Source organism: Pan troglodytes, chromosome 5 (assembly GCF_028858775.2).
Source record: "Pan troglodytes isolate AG18354 chromosome 5, NHGRI_mPanTro3-v2.0_pri, whole genome shotgun sequence".
Taxonomy (NCBI): domain Eukaryota; kingdom Metazoa; phylum Chordata; class Mammalia; order Primates; family Hominidae; genus Pan; species Pan troglodytes.
Window position 1 is genome coordinate 143,010,001 of NC_072403.2, and position 22,298 is coordinate 143,032,298.

General features: G+C 39.0%; 1 long non-coding RNA gene across 2 annotated transcripts in view; it reads right to left on the reverse strand.

Annotated features, from left to right (window-relative positions):
• The window catches only part of LOC129144322 (uncharacterized), a 46,547-nt gene extending 27,461 nt beyond the window's left edge, over nucleotides 1-19,086 (reverse strand). Inside the window, exon 1 of one of the 2 annotated variants that reach the window (XR_008548660.2) lies at nucleotides 18,974-19,078. This is a non-coding gene — a long non-coding RNA (uncharacterized LOC129144322). Of the gene's footprint in view, nucleotides 1-18,973 lie in introns of both variants that reach the window. The other variant, XR_008548661.2, reaches the window with a different exon arrangement.
• Between the last annotated feature and the right edge of the window lie 3,212 nt (nucleotides 19,087-22,298).

The following is a 22,298-nucleotide window of genomic DNA, read 5'->3' on the forward strand; positions in this document are numbered from 1 at the left end:
CTGCAACTTGCATCCCCTATCAATAAGAACAACCCCAAACTCATGCTATATACAGTCTCAAAAAATTACCTGACTACCCTTGAGGGTAATAAGTCATATATGATTTGTTGGTACTCAGCACTATTTCTATTTCCTTTGATACTCACCCCTTCATGTCAGGGGCTGATGAATGAGAACTGTCTTTTCATAGTCCCTGTAAACCAAATACAGTTTAGATTCTGCCCATGAGGTGTACTTGTGCTTAAATTACAAGGCAGAAGACAGAATCCAATCCTCTTTCTTCAATTGTGTTGGTTGACATGTGGACTTAAGAAGATGTAACTATTTTTTTTGGGGGGGGGGACAGGGTCTCACTCCATTACCCAGACTGGAGTGCAGTGGGACCACCATAGCTCACTGTGGACTCGACCTCCTAACCTCAAGCAATCCTACCACCTCAAGCCTCCCAAATTGCTGGGATTACAGATGTGAGCCATTGTACCCCGCCCGAAGTTGTGACTTTTGCAGCAACTTCTATATTCCCCTGTATCGTTCACCCCAGGACTTCAGGGCAATCATGACTATTGATTTCAGTCTCTTACATCTTCCTGACTTCTGCATGAAAGCAAGAAGTTTCAGATTCTTTGGACTGTGAATGTGAAAGCTGGTGGCAGCTCCCCCGACTTTCATTCCTTATGCCCTTGCAAAAATTGATAAGTACAGTACCTATACCTAATTCTCTGTAAATTAAAGCCTTTTATCTTTAAATATTTAAATTGACTTCCATTTTTCCGGCTGAGACTTGACTGCTTGCAAGAATGAGAAAATTCATTTTTGCATTTTTTATAATATTTAATATTTCTTGATGAAATGCAATAGGATAAATGACTACATATTTTTAATACCATATTCTAATCATTTTATTTATCATAAAGCCCTTCATGACATCATTATATTTCTTATAATGGCACAGATCATTCCTGTTTGTGTCTAAACCTCAAGCAAACTAGTCTTCCTAAAGGATTAGTACACAGTATTAGCACTCACTACCATCTGGCTGTCTGTTACAAAGATATAAACAAGGTATTAGTTGAGATAAACAATTCTTGTTGTTTTAATATCATACACAATTTGATTCTATGTCCTGGGGCCACTTGGGCATCATCTTTCGGTAAATAACCTCAGGAGTTTAGACAATAGTAAAATGTTGTAAAATAATTAGAAAGTGATATGTTTGCATATTTACTACATTTTTAAAATTAACAGCTTATGGAGATACAATTCACATACCACACAGATCATCCATTTAAAGTATACAATTCAACAGTTTTTAGAATATTTATAGAGTTTTGCAGCCATCACCACAATCTAATTTCAGAACATTTTCATCATTCCAAAGATAAAACCCCATAACCCTTAGCAGTCACACCCCTCTCCCAGCCCTAGGCAAACACCTATCTACTTTCTGTCCCTATGGATTTGCTATACTGGACATTTCTAATTTCCCCACACCCTTGCCAGCATTTTTTATTGTCTGTCTTTTAAAATTATAGCCAACCTAGTGCCTGTGAAGTGGTATCTCATTACAGCTTTGATTTGCAGTTCCCCAAAAACTAATGATGCTGAGCATCTTTTCTCGTGCTTATTGGTCATTTGTATATCTTCTTTGGTGAAATGCCTATTCAAATCCTTTATCTTTTTTTTTCTTTTGGAATTGTTTGCTTGTTTGTTTTGAGACCGAGTCTCACTCTGTCACCCATGCTAGAGTGCAGAGGTATGATCTTGACTCACTGCAACCTCTGCCACTCGGGGTTCAAGTGATTCTCCTGCCTCAACCCCCTGAGTACCTGGGACTACAAGTGCATGCCATCATGCTGAGCTAATTTTTGTATTTTTAGTAGAGACGGGGTTTCACCATGCAGGTTGGTCTCGAACTTCTGATGTCAGGTTATCTGCCTGCCTCAGCCTCCCAAAATGTTGGGACTACAAGCATGAGCCACTGTACCCAAAATCCTTTATCTGTTTTTTAATCGGATTTTGTATTATTATTGAATTATAGGAGTTTTTTATATATATCCTGGATATACGTTTCTATCAGATATAAAAGGGGACTTCAAAAAGTTCGTGGAGCCGGGCACAGTGGCTCACGCCTGTAATCCCAGCACTTTGGGAGGCCGAGGCGGGCAGATCACAAGGTCAGGAGATCGAGACCATCTTGGCTAACATGGTGAAACTCCATCTCTACTAAAAATACAAAAATTTGCCGGGCGTGGTGGTGAGTGCCTGTAGTCCCAGCTACTCGGGAGGCTGAGGCAGAATGGTGTGAACCCGGGAGGTGGAGCTTGCAGTGAGCTGAGATTGCGCCACTGCACTCCAGCTTGGGTGACAAAGCAAGACTCCGTCTCAAAAAAAATAAAAATAAAAAGTTCGTGGAAAAATGGAATTAAAAGATAAAAATGATAAATATAAACATTATTTCTCAACATCAGCTCCATCAAAGTCAAGACACTTTTGGAAGCCAAAATACCAGCCACTTATTTAGTCCATCTCTAAATAATTGAGGTTCCTGAGAATTTAACTATGTCAATGTAGTTTTTCTTACATTATTAACTGAAGAAAAATGGATGCCTTTTAAAGGCTTTTTTGTTTTGCTTTGTTTAGTTATAGAGACAGGGTCTCACGCTGTTACCCAGGCTGGAGTGCAGTGGTACAATCTTAGCTCTCTGTAATCTCAACCTCCTGGGCTCCAGCAATCCTCTTACCTCAGCCTCCAGAGTAGCTGGGACTATAGGTGTGTGCTACAACACCTAGCTAATTTTAATTTTTTTTTTTTGAGACGGAGTCTCACTCTGTTGCTCAGGCTAGAGTGCAGTGGTGTGATCTGGGCTCACTGCAACCTCTGCCTCCCGGGTTCAAGGAATTCTCCTGCCTCAGCCTCCTGAGTAGCTGGGATTACAGGTCGCTGACACCACTCCCAGCTAAATTTTTTTTTGTATTTTTAGTAGAGACGGGGTTTCACCATGTTGGCCAGGCTGGTCTTGAACTCCTGACCTCAAGTGATCCGCTCATCTTGGCCTCCTAAAGTGCTGGGATTATAGGTGTAAGCCACTGAACTCAAACAAGTTTTATCTGTAAAATTTAGACTGGGTAAAAACAGCATAAAGACATACAACTAATAAAAGCCAGTAGGAGATTGTCTGGGTGTGGTGGCTTACGCCTGTAATCCCAGCACTTTGGGAGGCTGAGACAGGTGGATCACTTAAGGTCAGGGGTTCGAGACCAGCCTGGACAATATGGTGAAACCCCATCTCTCCTAAAAACACAAAAAACAAAAAAAATAGCCAGGTGTGGTGGCAGGCACCTGTAATCCCAGCTACTCAGGGGGCTGAGGCAGGAGAATCGCTTGAACCCAGGAGGCAGAGATTGCAGTGAGCCAAGATTGCGCCACTGCACTCCAGCCTGGGTGACAGAGGGAGGCTCCGTCTCAAAAAAAAAAAAAAAAAAAAAAAAAAAGAAAAAATTGTTTTTGTAGCAATGGGTTCTCACTATGTTGCCCAAGTTGGTCTCAAGCTCCTGGCCTCAAACAATGCTTCCACTCGGGCTTCCAAAGCACTTTGATTATAGGCATGAGCCACCGAGCCCTCAACTTTAATTTTTCAATCAGGAGCATGTAAGCTGAACCAATTGAGATGCCTATGGTATTGATATTGTTTCTGCTGTTATTTGTCAATCCTCTTCAGATAGGGCAAGAGCAAGATTAATTTTTTTCCTTGAAAATTGATGTGATGGTCTCCCACTGTAGGCTTTTTCTTTAAAATTGTCTCATCCCTTCTTAAACCAAGTTATCCATTTGTAAACTGCTGATTTCTTTGGGAAATTGTTCTCGTTAACTTTTCGTAAATCATTAATGATTTCACCATTCTCTCACCAAAATTTCACCATAAATTTGATGTTTATTCTTGCTTCAATTTTAGCAGAAGTCATATTGCTCTGATAGAAGCTCTTTTCAAACTGATGTCTTAGCCTTCTTAGTGTCCCAATGTAGATCCTCTTCAGATATTTTATAACAAGTTAGTATGAGTTTATTTTGGTGCAAAAACAACTTGAAATCCATGCATAATTTTTTCATAATATGCATTTTCCATGAACTTTTTGAAGGCCCTTGTATGATTTGCAAATATTTTCTCCCATTATATCGGCTGTACTTTCACTTTCTTGATGGTGTCCTTTGAAGCATGAAACTTTAAAATTTTGATTTATGTATTTATTTTAGTTTTAGTTATATTTTTTTGAGATGGAGTTTCGCTTTTGTTGCCTAGGCTGGAGTACAATGGCGCAATCTCGGCTCACTGCAATCTCCACCTCCTGGGTTCAGGCGATTCTCCTGCTTCAGCCTCCTGAGTAGCTGGGATTACAGGCATGCGCCACCATACCCAGCTAATTTTTGTATTTTTAGTAGAGGTGGGGTTTCTCCATGTTGGTCAGGCTGGTCTCGAACTCCCGACCTCAAGTAATCTGCCCACCTCAGCCTCCCAAAGTGCTGGGATTACAGGCATGAGCCATTGCGCCCGACCTATTTAATTTTTCTTTTGTGGTTCGCACTTTTGATGTCATGTCATATTTAAAAAATCATTGCCTAATCCAAAGCAGAGAGATTAACTCCTATGTTTTCTTCTAAGAGTTTTATAGTTACCATTGTTTTAAATATAATTTATTTAATTATGTCTCCCTAATTTAATTTTTAATAATAGCTGGACTTAATAACCAGCACTCAAGATTCCTGAAAGTTTAAAAGTTGACTCTTGCAATCTGGTATAAGCCAGCTCTAGCACACCACTGAAGGTGTATTGTGCTGGGTGGGCCTGGAAGAAAGACAAACTAAACCTCTGACACTGGGACTGATAGGGATGAGGAAGAAGCTGCTAGTCACTCACCCATGAAGGTAGAGTTGCCCAGTGGAATCTAATCCTGATCTGAAAACTGATCTTCCTAAAAGAAACTAAAAAACTAATCTAAGGCTAATCCCATGTGGAATCTTAGGTGTGTTTCCAGAAACTGTAGTTAAGATACACCAATTTGAATGGGATTCCTGAGGACTAACTCAGAAGACATGCTGAGGTATTGAGGTAGTGGTGGTGGCAGCATTAGATTAATACACTGTAGAACTCCCCAAGAATTTAGGTCACAGGGAACTAGATTCTAGCCTCAGAGAAAGAGCACTGGTAGGAAATTAATGTGGTACCATGCCCAAAGTCATTAGATTGAGCTTAGAGCAAGGTCTTGTACTCTGTCACTGTAGAGATCACCAGTTTTTGCAGAGTATGAAAGCAAAGCCACACGATACTAACTACTCTGGAATAGACCCACGTACTGATGCGGAACACTGAAACTTCAAGGAGACACCAAGAATACCAGAAGGCAGATTCAGCAGGAACGGATTGAAGGATATCTAGTTCTGATGGAATAGCATTTGAGATACTCTGAATGGCCCCACTCCCAATACCTTCTCTCCTACTGGCCGCCTGAAAAAACCTCCAAGAACTGAATATACTGTATAAATAATACATTAAATGCTTTTATATAGCAGGCAAAACTGTAAGGAATCTATGGAAACAACAACAAAGAAAAAAAGAAAAGAAAAGACTCCTGAAAGGTAAATGATTTCTGAGGCATGTTTTCACCCTAAGGGTCAACCTAAGGGACCTTGAATTTACATTTTGAGAAATGGTATGCAGAAGATAACAGATCGGCCTATGGTGAGGAATCTAATAGGTGATCCCTGCATAGAGCTAAGTTTCTAATGGCAACACTCTCAGTATACAGGTGAGCAAGAAATATGTCTATCTAAAGAAGAAGACATTGAAAACTTGCCTCTCTCAACTTTTGCCCTGGGAGAACAGGAAAAAAAATTCTCTGAGAATTCATAAACTCAACCAAGCGCTTATGTGGGTCTAAAGCCAGATTCAAGCTAGTGATGCATAGTGCTGCAAAATTTAGCAAATAAAAATAGAGCATCCGTAGTTAAACTTGAATTCAGATAAACAATGAATACTTTTTAGTATAAGTATGTCCCAAATATTGCACAAAAAATAATTTCTTGTTTATTTGAAATGTAAACATAACTGGATGCCCTGTATTCTATTTGGCAACCCTACCAATGTAGTATGAAACACCAAGTAAGGAATTTAAGTTGTTCCAGGTTAATAGTGCCCCCTGGTGACACAAATAAAATGATATTCTTTTTGGAGGAATGCAACTTCAAACCAGGCTTCAAAGAATTTCCTCAGATAAAGGTTGAATACAAGCTCACAATGAAAAAAAAAATCACAAAACATATAAGAAATAAAGGTAATGTAAGTATGAACCAGAAAGAAAGCCAGAAAGGTTATTATAATAAAATATGCAAAGATTTCAGATATTAGAATGATCAAATATAGACTAGAAAATAATGTGGTTAGTATGTTTAAAGAAGTAAAAACCTGCAAACAGGAACAATAGACTAGAAAAAAATTCAAGTAGATTTGAAAAAGAACCAAATGGATGGCCTAGGAATGAAAAATATAATACCTGAAGTTCAAAATTCAAAAGCTGGAGAAATAGCATATTAGACAAAGCTGAAGAAAGGATTAGTGAACTGGAAGAAACATTTAATGGGCTTGTTTAAAATTATGCTCAGAGAAACAAAGAGATGGAAAATACAGTAGTCCTCCTTTATCTGAGGGGAATATGTTCTAAGACCCCCCAGTGGAAGCCTGAAACTGCAAATAGTACTAAATCTTACATATATAGGACTGTTTTTTCCTATACATATGTACCTATGATAAAGTTTAATTTATAAATTGGGCACAGTAAGAGATTAACACCAATAACTAAAAATAAAACAGAACAATTATAACAATATACTATAATAAAAATTATGTGAATGTGGTCTTTCCCTCTCTTTCAAAATATCTTTTTTTTCTTGGTTTTTGAGACAGAATCTCACTCTGTTGCCCAGGCTGGAGTGCAGTGGCACAATCTGGGCTCACTGCAACTTCTGCCTCTAGGGTTCAAGTGATTCTCATGCCTCAGCCGCCCAAGTAGCTGGGATTATAGGCATGTGCCACCACACCCAGCTAATTTTTGTGTTTTTGGTAGAGAAAAGATTTCACTATGTTGGCCAGGCTGGTCTTGAACTCCTTACCTCAAGTGATGCACCTGCCTCAACCTCCCAAAGTGCTGGGATTACAGGTGTGAGCCATCACACCTCGCCTCTTTCAAAATATTAAGATATATTGTACTGTTCTGTGAGTAACTGAACATGGAAAGTGAAACCACAGAGAAGGGGGAACTACTGTATAGAGAGTCTAAAGGGAATTGAGGACAAAGTCAGACTTCGTAACATAATTAGAGTTCTGGAAGAAGGAAAGAAAAAGATTATGGGGAAATAGACAATAATAAAATAGCAAATGGGTGCTTTTTCTAAACTTTTGAGAGATACCAGTTTTCAGAATCAGGAAGCCTAATGTTTTCAAGCAGAATAAGTAAAATAAATTCATGCTTAGATTGCTAAAACTATAAAGCTCCAAAGATAAAGAGATGATTTTTAACAATTGTCAGAGAGAAGAGAGATTATAACAGCATATAATTCAGGGCAGTAGTCGAAGTTAAAATTTTTGAAGGTCCTTGTGTTATTTGGGGAGAAGGTAAAGACATTAACTTTAGATTTTTTTAAGTATGCCTGTTAATTATTTAGGATAACTCCTTTAAAACAATCAACATAGAGAATATCACTTCCAAATTAGAAGAGGAGAAAAAATGGAATGAAGGGGTTGCAGGGGGGACGCAATCAATCCAAAATAAGTCAAATACATTGGAGAGGGGTCAACAAACAAGAGCCCAGTAATTGTGGAGAGTACACCAGAGGCCAGGGTTGAGGGATATAAAGTGCTAAGCCCTCCAGACAGTGGAATGAAGCCAATGATGCGTTTCTTCCTTTTGTCCGATTACATCGAGGTCTTGGGAGCAAACACTTTGAGATTCAACCCTGGGATCTATGAAAGTCACATTTCCACAGAGAAAATGAGGCAAATATTGATTAAGAAAAAAGAGAAGACTGGGCATGGTGGCTCACACCTGTAATCCCAGCACTTTGGGAGGCCGAGACGGGTGGATCACCTGAGATCAGGAGTTCGAGACCAGCCTGGCCAACATGGCAAAACTCTGTCTCTACTAAAACTATAAAAAATTAGCTAGGTGTGGTGCACACACTTGTAGTCCCAGCTACTCTGGAGGCCGAGACATGAGAATCCCTTGAACCCAGGAGGCAAAGGTTGCAGTGAGCCAAAATTGTGCCACTGCACTCCAGCCTGGGCAACAGAGCCAGACTGTGTCTCAAAAAAAAAAAAAAAACAAAAACAAAAAAAAACAAGTGTAGTTTCTTGAAGGCTTTGGTCAGGAAATTGCTAGAAAATCAATTAATTTTTTTAATTATCTGGAAATTTCCTGGATTTGCCACTTCACGTTTTTAGCACAGATGAAATGAGGCCTCGGTGTGTGAACGTGGATCAGTCAATTCATCATTTATTTTGGAAAAAAAATCAAATCTGTCCCATGTGCTAAGCAAAGTGTTAGACTCCCTTAAAGTGTTAACTATCTCGTAAGAGAATTATTTATAATGAAAGCTAAAATATTTTAACCACCCCAAAAGAGGTAAAAATAAAGCAGAGGAAGTTTTCAGAGTAGAAAGTATCCTTATTTGGTTGGAAAGATCAGATGAAGGGGATATATGAGACGGTCATAAAAGGAAAGACTGAAATTTTCCTTCAGGTGATACAGAAGGCATTTTAGGTGAAAGTATTATACACTACAATATAGTTGTTGGACATCGTTTTCAAAGATAGGGAACAAAAAATTATTAATTTGATCCATTTGAAAGATGTTAGAGATTAATTATCAATGAGAAAAAAAAAGTGTGTAGAAATGAATTGTGGCAGGCCTCAGATCCACAGCTGAAGGGCTCATACTTAATTTTACAGGAAACTGTAATATTATGAGAGGCCTGCCTCTAAAGCTTTTCACAGATAGAAATCTGGCTTTCAAAGTGATACCCTTAACCACTTCACCATGCTGCCCCTTGAACAAATGATGCCTATTTACAAGACACAGTGAGTTTTTGGGAATTTATTAGGCATTTGATAAATATTTGACCAATAGAAAAATGTCAGCACTGCTGATGATTTAGGAAACATCAAGTAAATAATAAACCCAGTGTAGTAAGGGCTTTGGGGAAGCAGATGCTTTTTATGCTACTTATTATTCTTAAAAAATACAATAAAATAAAATAAATTAAAAAAACAAAAGTTTCAGGGCACTGATGGGGTCTACTTGGTAAGTGGAGCGCCTGAGGAAGCCTGTAGCTTCAATCATGTATGGTAACCGGGTGGCTGAGCACCAGTCTGGGTTGTGAGGAAATACGGGAGAGGTATGCTGGGCCACATCCCAGCCTAACACATGTGAGATTCCTTTTAGGAACTAACCTCATTAGCTACAAGGGTCATGCAGAGGCAGCAAAGCCTGGTGCGATGAGCTCAGCCTTCACTCATTCATGAACACCATCACTCTTTTATTCAAATCTGTATATGGCTTTTTTGCTTTTTTTTTTTTTTGAGACAGAGTCTCACTCTGTCGCCAGGCTGGAGGGCAGTGGCGTGATCTCGGTTCACTGCAACCTCCACCTCCCGGGTTCAACAATTCTCCTGCCTCAGCCTCCTGAGTAGCTGGGATTACAGGCATGTGCCACCATGCCAGGCAAATTTTTGTATTTTTAGTAGAGACGGGGTTTCACCATGTTGGCCAGGATGGTCTCGATCTCTGGATCTCATGATCCACCCACCTTGGCCTCCCAAAGTGCTGGGATTATAGGCATGAGCCACCGCGCCCAGCCAGCTTTTTTGTTTTAAGAGTTAAATCCATTCTAATTACCCAAGCAATGCATGAATTCATTATCCTTTTGAGAAACTAGGTTGTTATAAAGATACTCTCATTCAGCTACCAACCACTCCCCATTTCTGTCCCTTCCCCTCTTAATGGCTGTTATGTTTGTTATACTTCCATTTAGACTTTAACATTTTTACATACATATATGAACTCATTGGAAATAGTGTGTTTAATGCAAATGGTATATTGAATTGTTTAGCAATTTGTTTGCTTTGCTTAATGATGTTTTTGAGATCTGTGCATGTTAGTTAATGTAGATCAGTCCATCCTCTGTAATTGCTGTATAGATTGTCATCGTATGACTACCATATTTTACCTACGCAAAAAAAAAAAAAAAAACCAACAAAAATAAACAAACAAAAAACCCCCAAAACCCCATAAAATGGAACATTCCTCTTAATTTGATAAATTTACTTTTGGTATATGGATCAAGAAAATGATACAAATGAAAGAGAAAAAAATCCGAGGATATTTGTAAGTGGATTCTACTGGAAATGCTCAAGATTTGGGGACTGGTTAAACAAATGATTGCATATTAACACAATAAGGCATTATAATATAATACAAATTATTATATATATAAAATACCTATTTGAGAGAAATATTTGAAAGATATTAATTAAAAGTGGCATAGTATTATACATGGTTTATATATATATAAATTATGTCTATAAAATTTACTGTTGCTCTGAAGTGATAAAAGAATGAAAAAAATCAGAGGACCTTGGGTAATTAATATTTTCTTTCTTTCTTTCTTTTTTTTTTTGAAATAGAGTCTTACTCTGTCACTTGGGCTGGAGTGCCGTGGCTCAACCATAGCTCACTGCAGCCTCCACCTCCCTGGGCTCAGGAGATTCTCCCACCTCAGCCTCCTAAGTAGCTGGGACTACAGGTGCACACCACCACGCCTGGCTAATTTTTGCACTTTTTGTAGAGATGGGATTTGTCATGTTGCCCAGGCTGGTCTTGAACCCCTGGGCTCAAGGGATCCACTTGCCTTTGCCCCTCAAAGTGCTAGGATTACAGGCATGAGCCACCATGCCTGCCTTGTAGCTAATACTTTATAGTAAAGGAATTTTTGCAGTTTGGTTGTCTATAATTATTTTGTCTTTCACTATATTACTAGATCAATCAATAGACAATGAAGATACTTGCCGTTTGAAACCACACAATATTTAGACAAAGAGCTTTTAGTTGGACCATGTATTCAAATAGATGACCATCTGTAAGGAAATATTTTACTGTGTAAGGGAAAATAGACTCAAATTTCCTCCCACTCTGATTCTATTGCTCTCTAGTACTCTTAAAGTTTTACTACTTTTTCCACTTCTTGTATCTTCTAATTCTTACAATATTCAAAGAAAACCTCATAGTGTAATTGTCAATTATACTCTAATTGGAATGCAAATAAGATTAGCATTGCCAGTTAAGGCTTGTGTGATGCCTGTTTTAAATATCAATTGCACAACTAAAAAACGAGGAATACTTATGCCAAATAAGCAATGAGATGACTAAGTTGAATAAGATGTAAAATCTGCTAGCCCAGATATGAATATCCTATTACTATAATCTATGTTAATATCTTCCTGAAAAAACAATTGTAACACACATTTTAGAATGAACAATGAGAAGTTTGAACATAAACTGCATCAATAATTTCTGGCACGTTAGGAAGATAATGAAACCAACAAATAGTAATATAGAGCCCTGATGACCCAGAAAGTGAAATTTGATATCGCTCTTAATATTTTCCTTTTAGTATTCAGAAAATCTTACCAGGGAATAACAACAACAAATCATCAATGAAGAATGGTCTATTGGAATGTATAATGATGGTTTATATGATGTATATGATACCAAAAATAGTCAGCAAAACACAGTTTCAAACTAAGAAATCTTGTGAAATAAACTATCAAAGAAGAAACTAATCCCTAGCACTAATCAAATTCAGGAAGCCTAATTAGAGCTGTTAAGCCTAATCTGCCAATCTGGCATTTGCTCAAAATGTGGTCAGGAACACTAACTACTTCAGTGTATAAAAATAGAGATTATCTCAAAATCCACAATATAAGACATCATTATCTTCTGAGTAAATAATACAAGCTAGAGTATACCTCATAATAAGTAAATGATCTCTTTTATTTTAACTGAAGAAAAAGAATCAATGTTCTGGATGTAAATGTCCTCAACAGTGTTTATTTCTTATTCTTGGCCAGAAAAGAAGAAATGCATTAAGTATGTAATAATTCAGGCAGCTGACAAAATGTAAAAAAAAAAAAATTCAGATTCTAATCGCAAAGATAGTGAAGGTCTTCCATCTGCAGCCCTCTAATTTTCTAACTTTATATACCCTCTCTTGGTGACCTCATCCACATCCATAGTTTCAATGATCACTTGTACACCTATAACTTCCAAATTGCCAAGAGTCCTTCCTCAGTGTCTTCCTCTCCTCCCAGCAAATGACTTCACTTATTTCCATCAAGCAAATTGACATCTTTAGAAAGTAGTTCCCTTAATCACGACCCATCCAAATACTTAGCAGGACCCATCTTTCCTTAACTTGCTTCCATCCTGTGTGAGATCACTGCCTTCATTTGAACAGACTCTATACCTCTCACCCCCATTATTCAGTTTTTTTTTTTTTTTTTTTTTTTTTGACAGAATCTCACTTCATCACCCAGGCTGGTGTATAGTGGTGCGATCTCAGCTCACTGCAACCTCTATTTCCTGGGTTCAAGCAATTCTCCTGCCTCAGCCTCTCAAGCAGCCAGGACTACAGGTGCGTGCCACCATGCCTGGTGTAGTTTTTAGTAGAGACGGGGTTTCACCATGTTGGTCAGGCTGGTCTCGAACTCCCGACTTGGAATGATCCACCCGCCTCGGCCTCCCAAAGTGCTGGGATTATAGGCATGAGCCACCGCGCCCAGCCAGTTTTTTTCCTTTACTGTCTCTCTTTACTGGTTCCTTTTTAGCATTTAAATAGAATTTAGCTCAATGTCACTCCCACCTCTGAAGATCTAGTTAAAGGGACTCAAATTCTGATGGCATGTGAAAGTCTAGCCCCTCCCTAAGATTTCTGCCAATTCTTAGGGGTTTATAATCACAGGACTCTTTCAGCCTCTAGGCACAGGGGGTCCTCGTGTGTTCTGTGTTTCTCAGCCATCTCCTTGGTTTCCAGAACAAAATCATTCACAACTAAGAGTGGTGAACTTAATTATTGACTTTATTGAAGGTATCTGAGATCCAGGGAAGGATCCCACTCCTCAGCACACACTGTCCGCCATCTTGCTCACTCCGCTCTCACCCCTCTCTCCATTCTTCCACTCCTCATCCTCTTTGTTCTGGGCTTCTCTGGGAATACCCAATTCACTCTGCTTCTAATGTTCTGGCGTCAGCCACCTCTTTCTCTTTCTCCACATTATCAATTGCTGAGTTTCACTTACTATTGTCTTGCAAACTCTTAACTCTATCACTTTTATTTCATTTCTAGGCCAACACTGTTGTTTACATTTCTGTCCCTTATACTTGGATTATTGTAGTATGGCAGTGAACTAACTGGGCTTGGGGCTTTGATTCTCTGTCCCCTCCAATAAATCCTGCACAGACCTGAAAGATGTGTCTTTCCAGAGTTATCCTTCATCATGTCAGTTCCAAGGTCAGAGTTCTTGAACAAATTCCAATTCTGATGTAATAAAGTCCCATTTGCCTAGCCTGGCATTTAAGACTTTCCATAATCTGGTCCCAACCAAATTTTCCAGCCTTGTCTCCCAGTCCTCTGTCACTCAAACCAGCCAAACTGGTAGACCCACTCTCTTTAGCATCTACCTGCACAGTCCTGTCTTCACAACCCTGGAATGTGTTGTGCCCTTAATCCACTCATTTTCAAATCTGGTCTTAAATATTACCTCCCCTTCCAAGCCCTTCCTGGCTCTCTAACTGAGGGGTTTCCTGGGATATGGGACGTTCAGTGCTAAAACTGAACAGTCCTGGGCAAACCAGGACAGCTGGTCACTCTGCCTGTGATATATTCAGCAAGAGTCCTGAGGGAGAATAGGGAGGCAGTGCTTTCTCATGGTTGCCTACTGTGGAAATTCAAAATTTTTGTGGCAGAATTGGCCGCAGAAAACTCGAATGAGGGAAAAGGAAGGTGAATGAGAACACTTGTTCCACCTAATAATAGGCCCAGGCTGAGACCTTAATAAACTAACTGACTTCCTTTCTTTCTTCCTTCCTTCCTTCCTTCCTTCCTTCCTTCCTTCCTTCCTTAGTTCCTTCCTTCCTTTCTTCTTTCCCTCCCTCCCTCCTTCCCTCCCTCTCTCTCTCTCTTTCTTTCTTTCTTCTTTCCTTCTTTCTTTTGAATTAAGAAGAGCAAGGATGAATAAAAAGATGCATTTCAAGTAAAGGAGTTTTTAATAAGGATCTAAGTGGGTGGGAAACGTACAGATCTTAGGAGCGAGAGGAAAATCCAGACAGGTAAACAACATTTTCCTTTTACTGTTACTTTGGAAATAACCAGAATCAGAGCTGGTCACTATTAGGAAAAATAAATGAACACCAAAAGTTGGGGCCAAACTTTCTGGAGGATTTTCATGCCAAGTTGAAATTCAAGATGAGTTATAAAAGTTTGGTACAACAACAGCCGATTAAGCAGTCAGGGAATTGTGTTAGAGATTTGTAACATGCACATGTTATATTGTTTGAGAACATTAAGATCTGTTATAGAAGAAAACTGAAATTAATGAACTAAGATGTGTTACACATAGATAACTGGTTAGTAAGTAAAGTATGTATGTATATGTTAAATGTAGATGCATGTTAAAAGGGATGGAATGATAAAGAAATGCCTAATAATCATGAGTCATTGCATATATATGAGGCCCCTGTGGCCAGATGTACTTGTCCTTGCATCCTTCCAATAGAGCAAGTGGCTTAGGCAGCCTTAAATATATGGAACCCTTTGTTCAAACCTGAATTCTGGTCCTTGTAACCACACCACCAGCAGGGAAGGCTAATGAAGCAGCAGAGGGAGACAAGATGGATGAATATGGAGTTCCTCAGGATTCAGGTAGTGTGGCCCATTCATGCCACGAACATCCAATCCTAAGTATATTAATGTATGCTGCTTGTTTCCCCCGTTTCTCGCTATGTGTTTTAAGTTGATTTAATAAACTGTTGATGTGAACAGTTTAATTTGGTCTTGAAGTCTTTCATTTCCATGATCTCTGTGATAGCTTGTCTGGCAGTGGACTTGGAGGCTATGTGGCATTAGGATAATTTTCTACATGACATGATTTTAGAAAAATGTTCTGTCTGCCATGAAGGTGTCCTCTCTCCAATTGGCATTGTGTTATTAAATAAGTAGTCACTTTAATAAATAAGTTATATTTCTGGACAAATTTGAGGCTTGAGATCGTTTATAATAATTTATCTTGGTAAACACATTTATGGCTTATTTTTGGTTGCTCAGATTATTTACATGTGACAATACTGTAATTGAATATGCTGGCTGTCTTTTCTTTCTTGCTTACTTTTTTCTTTTTCTTTTTATTGAAAATAGGCAGGGTACCAAGAATTACTAATTACAATATTCCTTCATTTCATGGGTAATGCTTGAGGAATGAATTAGCGATGCAAATGTTGAGTCGATATCCACAAATGTAACAAGTTTATGATGCTAGAAGTAAATGTCCACAGGTATTATTAGATTTATGAGCAGGCAAAAACAACAGCCAAAAGGCCTTCAAACCTCCAAAATCTCCATCCTTGGCTTCCATTAGAGTTGACTCTTTAAGATTAGGTTCAATCTCTAGAAAGTTCATTAAATAACTAACTCAATAAACATTTATTTAGAAACTCCTGTATACTAGACTTTGGATGGAGACTATAAAATCCCTGCCCTCATGGAGAAGCAGGGGAAAGAAGCAGCATACATTAATATACTTAGAATTAAATGCTCGTGGCGTGAATGGGCCACACTACCTGAATCCTAGGGAACTCCATATTCATGCGTCTTGTCTCCCTCTGCTGCTCCATTAGCCTTCCCTGCTCATGGTGTGGTTACAAGGACCAGAACTGAGGTTTGAACGAAGAGAAATCGGAGTAATTTAATGGCTAAGTGGCTGCCTGCATATGTATATCAGGTGTACAGAGTGTTTTCCTGCCATTATTTTTGCCAAAATAATTCACTGGGACTTAGTACATGAGCATAGTTTAGTTTGTGAGATTGACTGATGAAAAGTATGACCTGAGAAAAAGAGACAGGGCAGGTAGATTTGTGGGGAAAATAGACCTGGAAGTTCTTTTGTTTCATTTTGCTTTGTTTTTTTTTTGTTTTTTGAGACAGAGTCTGGCTCTGTCTCCCAGGCTGGAGTGCAGTGGCACGATCTCGGCTCACTGTAACCTCTGCCTCCTGGATGCAAGCGATTTTCCTGCCTTAGCCTCCTGAGTAGCTGGGATTACAGGCATGTGCTACCATGACCAGTTAATTTTTTTGTATTTTTAGTAGAGATGTTGGCCAGGCTGGTCTCTAACTCCTGCCCTCAAGTCATCTGCCCACCTTGGCCTCCCAAAGTGCTGGGATTACATGCCTAAGCCACTGCATCTGGTCCCAGACCTTGAAGTTCTTGACCATAGGTTGTATGTCATGATGGCACTTGGACATTTGATTTCTTTAGAGAAAAAGTCCCTATCTCATAAGATACAACCAAATAAGTTCAGAAGTAAAGAAGTAGAAGCCACTATAAACAATCCATAGAGGAAAGGAAACATTTAAATGAAAGGGAATGAAAGGAAAACATTTAAATCATTAGAGCAAAGAAATAAAACCACTAAGGAAAATTAATACATAAGACTACATACAAATTTTCAAATTCTGCACATTATAAACTTCTATATACGAATTAAAATACAAATAACAAACTAGGGGAAATGTTTTCAGTATATATGACAAAGTATTTAAAGTAATAGATTTTCATTCTACCAGAAAGACATGCACACATATATATTCATTGCAGCACTATTCACAATAGCAAAGACATAGAATCACCCTAAATGCCCATCAACAGTAGACTGCATAAAGAAAATATAGTACCTATACACCATGGAATACTATGCAACCATAATAAAGAATGAAATCATGTCCTTTGCAGGAATATGGATGGAGCTGGAGGCCATTATCCTTAGCAAACTAACACAGGAACAGAAAACCAAATACTGCATGTTCTCACTTGTAAGTGGGAGCTAAATAATGAGAACAAGTGGACACAAAGAAGGAAACAACAGACACTGGGGACTATTTGAGTGTGGAGGGTGGACGCAGGGAGAGGATCAGAAAAAGTAACTAGCCTCCTATCAAGGTGGCAAAATTATATGTACACCAAACTCCCGTGACATGCGTTTACCTATATAAAAACCTGCACATGTACCCCTGAACCTAAAACAAAAGTTAAAAATATAATAAAATAATGGATTTTATAAAGTAGTAGAAAAAGATAAACGATTTAGAAGAAAAATAAGCAGAAGCTCTTTATAAAGACAGGTGTGCAAGTGGTTATGAAACACATGAAATAATATGCAGATTTATTAATAATAAAAGAAATAAGAGGTAAAATAACAGCCATTTGAACATTGTAAATAGAAAATGAGGGTTAGTGGGATGGATAATAAACTTTCATGAACTGCTTATAAGCATATAGATTTGCATGAAGTTTTTGGTGGATAATTTGGCAACACATTTCAAAAGGCTTGTAATAATTTAGAATCTATTACCTATCACACCTCCTTCTGGGAATTTATTTTAAATAAATAATTTAAGGCTGGGTGTGGTGGCTCACATCTGTAAATCCCAGAGCTTTGGGAGGCCAAGGCAGGCGGATCCCCTGAGGTCAGAAGTTTGAGATCAGCCTAGCTAACATGGCGAAACCCCATCTCTACTAAAAATACAAAATTAGCCAGGCGTGGTGGCGTGTGCCTGTAATCCCAGCTACTCAGGAGGCTGAGGCAGGAGACTCATTTGAACCCAGGAGATGGAGGTTGCAGTGAGCTGAGATCATGCCATTGCACTCCAACCTGGGCAAAAAGAGTGAAACTCCATCTCAAAAAAAAAAAAAAAAAAAAAGGAAATAATTAAAAAATTTAAACTAATTACAGAAAAATGTACTTATCATAGAATTATTTTTAACACAGAAAAACTGAGATGAATTTAAATGAGGTTGAACAATGACATTGGCAATTGGTCAAATACATTATGATATATTTATATAAGGATATAATATGCATGATTGAGCTGGGTGCGGTGGCTCACGCCTGTAATCCCAGCACTTTGGGAGGCCGAGGTGGGTGGATCACTTGAGGTCAGGAGTTCGGGACCAGCCTAGCCAACATGGTGAAATTTGGTCTCTACTAAAAATACAAAAATTAGCCAGGTGTGGTGTCAGGTGACTGTAGTCCCAGCTACCAGGGAGGCTGAGGCAAGAGAATTGCTTGAACCCGAGAGGCGGAAGTTGCAGTGAGCCAAGATCATGCCACTGCACTCTAGCCTGGGTGACAGAGCAAGACTCTGTCAAAAAAAAAAAAAAAAATGCATGATTGAAAGAATAATATAAAATATAGAAGAATGCTTAATGACATGAGAAATTAGTCACAATATCTTGTAAAAGACAAAAGTAGCTTATGATGCCATAATGTGACATGATTTCATTTTTATAAAATATATGCTGCAGGAGTATGTGTTTATATGTGTATGTATATCTATGTCTAAAAAGATACAATTATAGATAATTTTACATTTTATTCCATAAGTTTTTCTGAATTTAAAAATATCATAAAACAACATGTTACTTACATAAAATTTTAGATTTGTAGTTAGAAATATTTAAAATAATTTAAAATGTTGCATTCTGTTATTAAATATTATCAGGCCCTTCAACTGTGTCTGACTACTGAAATAAGTCTATTATTAAATAGGTGTAGTGCTTTCTTAAAAATATTATACTCAAACATTAATTGAAAAGCTTACATGTTAAACACATATTCTTCTTCCAGCAAAATGAAATGTCACCCCGAGTTACCTTGGGTCACCAAGGGTCCCAGTTAGCTTTGTACTGATATTTGGCCATGTCTTGTAGAACTGCATGATGTCATCCTTTTTTGTAACCATTTGCAACTGTAGTTTCTATGGGGACCAAGGAACATCCTAGGGCAAGAATTAAAACAGAGTCAATTGTTTTGGTAGAAATTCACTGGGTCAGGACCGTATCACAAAAGAGAAATGAGGGACCTGAAGAGAGAACTCACCATAAAGAAAAGAGTCGGGCAGGGTGAATGAGTCAATTTAGTAGTAGTTCCTGAAAGTCAGAAATGGGTCATGTTTCAGGAACAGTGTGGCAATCTGAACCTGAACACTTCCCATCCAATTATTTCATCAATCATTGTACCTTGCCCTCTGGGGGAAATGGGGCAGTGTCTGTAAAGAAACTTGCTGTATCTCAAGGAATTCTGTAGTTCTTATAGGTCCCAAAAATCTTCTGTGATGCAGCTCAATCTGCTCTACTCTTAGCAGAGTGTAATGTGTAGGGAGAAGTTGTTCTTTTCTCTTTTTTTGAGATGGAGTTTCACTCTTGTTGCCCAGGCACAATCTTGGCTCACTGCACCTCTGCAACCTCTGCCTCCTGAGTTCAAGCGATTCTCTGCTCCAGCCTCCTGAGTAGCTGGAATTACAGGCATGTGCCACCACGCCTGGCTAATTTTGTATTGTTAGTAGAGACAGGGTTTTGCCATGTTGGTCAGGCTGGTATCAAACTCCTGACCTCAGGTGGTCCACCCGCTTCGGCCTTCCAAAGTGCTGGGATTACAAGCGTGAGCCACTGTGCCCAGATGACCTTGTTCTTTTCATTTGCAAGAGATGTCACCATGAAGACTGGGAGAATCCACTGTGGCCAGGTGAATTAGCAGGCAGCTGATGTGCGCGAGGGCAGAGGACTTTCCGGAGTCAAGATTGGACAAATGGAACTCAGTGAAGCAAGGGCTGGGAACAGGTGGTAGCTTAGAATGATTCATTAGATTAGTTTTGCCAGACACCACTTGGAAACCCAAAAGTATTTTGGAGGAATTTCACAAAGGACTGGCGTCTTGGCATGAGTTGGTAGGTTCATTTAGCTATTAAGATTTAGATGTTAATGTTATACTTGCAGTTGGCTTTGCAGGGAAAAAAAGAAAAAATTGAAATTAAAAAATTTTTAAAAAAGAAAAAACATTTAGATGTTAAAGTTAGTGTTGGCTAATTTTTAGCCTTAAGCTGGAGAAGCTTGTTCAGGCGTGAGCAGGTATATGCAAACCTATCCTGAAGGGTTGTGGGAGCTGAGAGGCTGAAGAAAGTGACTGACAAATCCAGTTTTTCAGAAAGAAATACTTAACAGGGTCTTATGAACCAAAGTGACTCTCCAGAGGCCATGAGATGACACATCCTCGCATCCACCCTCCAGAAAGTATTCTAAGACTTGGGCAGTTGGTCCCATCTCAAACTTATGACCACTGGGGAGGTTAGATAAGCATCTTTATGAGGGGTTGTCTATGCTAGATGCTTGGTTTAAAAACCTTGCTGCAGAACACCTTTGCATGCGGGAGCCAGACATTGATCTTCATGGAGGTTTTGCTTCAAGATGGCGCCACTCTTGCCACGCAACAGGCTGTTTGCCGACAAAACTTTAGGACATTAAGATTACCCGTGATATTGTTTCTCTTTCTTTCTTTCTTTTTGTTTTTGAAATTTATCTGGGAGTGCTGCTTTATTTTTTGACAAATCTGAGTACTTAATAGATCTGGATGCTTATAAAAGTTTTATTCATTCATTGAATGTCTATTCATTGAGCAATCTCTATGCATTTGGGAATACGAAGACTTTAAAACATAGTCTTTGCCTTCTAGTGGCGTAAAGTCTAATGTATGAAACAGAAAAATGTGGCAAAAGGGATGGTCAGAGCGGGCACAAGGAGTATTAAAGCCCTCAGGTGGAGTACCTAACCCAAGTAGAAGGGTGGGGTCAGGGACTGTTCCCCAAAGGAGGTCACTGACAGTTCCTACTGATCTTGACCATAGCTGCGGTCCCCTGTGACAGCAGTAGGACAGTTCAATGTACTGATGTGGGAAACAAACTCTAATACCTGCTAAATGGTGCTGAGAATGAGTTAAGGTTAGAGATAATCGGCAAACTGACATAGAGGCTTAAAAATCTTAAAAATCCCTATAGGATGTTTGGTTATTGACAGAACCAGTAAATATTGAAAATCAATTAAATAGATAAATTCGGCCAGGCGCGGTGGGTCACAACTGTAATCCCAGCACTTTGGGAGGCCGAGGCGGGCGCATCATGAGGTCAGGAGATCGAGACCATCTTGGCTAACATAGTGAAACCCCGTCTCTACTAAAAAATACAAAAAATTAGCCGGGCGTGGTGGCGGGCGCCTGTGGTCCCATCTACTTGGGAAGTAGAGCAGGGAGAATGGCGGGAACCCGGGAGGCGGAGCTTGCAGTGAGCCGAGATTGCGCCACCGCACTCCAGCCTGGGCGACAGAGCGAGACTCCGTCTCAGAAAAAAAAAAAAAAAAAAAAAAAAGATGAATTCATAGGTATTAATTTGTTTTATGAAAGCAAGAAAGAACCAGGTTGCCCAATGCTTTAACGAAGGTTCACCTGCAGCATGACTCATGAGGGCATGGATCCTCTGGTCCACACTTCCCTCTCCCTCCGTATGTTCTGCCCATTCCTCCCTGACTATTAGTACACAGCCCTTTTCTCCCCAGAGGACAATATACACTGGCACAGTGCCAAAACAACTGGATTGGAAGGGTTTAGTTTTAAGCTACCACACTCTTCCTGGACCACAACACCCCACCGAGATTTTGAAAAGCCTGAGCCAATTATTTTCTAGAATGTCACACATTCTGGATTGGTCTGATTCTTTCCTCATCATGTTATTTTACTTGTACCTCTATCTCCTGCATTTCTGGAAATCTGAAAATTATATTTAAAGCCTTAGCAGCTTCAGGTGAAATATTTATGGCAAGACTACCTTGCAGTGATGCTATAGCTTTCACAGGAGCTTTCACAGATTGTCCACCATTAATGATGCTGAGTTTAATCACGATAAAGGTGGTGACAACCAGGTTTATTTACATGGAGTAAAAATATGTTCTCTCCTGAGCAATTACCAAGTATTTTGTGGGGGGTAGTATTTTGGCAACTTATAAATATTTTGGTCCACATTAACCTTTCATGTAATGGTTTTAGAATATATTGATGATCTTTGCATCAATCAGTTATCAGTTGTGGTGGCAAAATGGTAA